The sequence below is a fragment of the Dasypus novemcinctus genome, chromosome 3 (genome assembly GCF_030445035.2).
Source record: "Dasypus novemcinctus isolate mDasNov1 chromosome 3, mDasNov1.1.hap2, whole genome shotgun sequence".
Classification (NCBI taxonomy): Eukaryota; Metazoa; Chordata; class Mammalia; order Cingulata; family Dasypodidae; genus Dasypus; species Dasypus novemcinctus.
Window position 1 is genome coordinate 60,856,254 of NC_080675.1, and position 1,033 is coordinate 60,857,286.

General features: G+C 42.4%; 1 pseudogene; it reads right to left on the bottom strand.

The window, feature by feature from the left end:
* Positions 1–281: 281 nt before the first annotated feature.
* LOC101416514 (ADP-ribosylation factor 4-like) lies at positions 282–811 on the bottom strand (annotated as a pseudogene).
* Positions 812–1,033: the final 222 nt, after the last annotated feature.

Below are 1,033 nucleotides of genomic sequence, written 5' to 3' on the forward strand. Positions count from 1 at the left end.
AATGAGTCACAAATAGTTATGTATGTCCAGGCATTTAGGCTTTAAGGGAAGTAAAATTAAAAGAGGACTTTGTCCCCAAGTTTAGGAAACCAAGCATATAGCAAATAGCAATAATATACTTGGTAAACAATAATTGGCAACAATATAAGTTCTAAATGCTGTAATTTTCTGCCCAAACCAGTCCCAGATACTGTTTAATAACAAAGATGCAAACCAATTTTGTTGTAATAAGCCTAGACCAATTTTATTAAACATGTCCTTAGTGAAACATCTAGTTCCATTTACTGTTTTGAAAGCTCATTTGACAGCCAGTTAAGTCTTTCATACAGACCAGTTCCTTGTGTAGCACAAGTCTTGAACATACCATGTTCTGTTAAGAAGGGACTGAAGACCTAATTTATCTGTCATTTCACTGATGACCATAGCATTTGGCAAATACGTTTGTTTGCAAACAGCAGCAGCACTGCATCTCGCAACTCATCTTCCTGATGCATTTTCTGCAGCTCTGCTGCTCCTTCTTGAATTCTTTCATGATCTTTGCTATCTACCACAAAAATAAGACTCTGGGTGTTTTGGAAGTAATGCCTCCAGAGAGGCCTAATTTTATCTTGACCACCAACACCCCATATTGTGAAACAAATGTTCTTATATTCTACTGTTTCCTCATTAAAACCAATGGTGGTGACTACCTCCCCTAACTTCAGTTTCTTCAGAATGATCTTCTTGCCAGCAGCGTCCAATCCAAACATCAAAATATATATCTGCTTCTTGCAAAGAGGTGGGAGAAGAGAGAGGAGGCCGTGAGGCGCATGGCAGCGGTGGCACTCACAATGGGCAGGAGCAGAAGGGCTTGCTCCCCGGCCTTCTTTCATGCGCACAGAAAAGTGAGTGAGCCAGTGGTGCTCTGTCGTGGTCCCTAGGGGAGCAGCGACAGTCTCCCAGGTACAGTGGCGGGGACCGGGAGGGAGTGAGGGTTCAACAGTGAGCCCCTGATGCTAATGACTATGCTTGTGAGCTGATAAACCCAAAATAA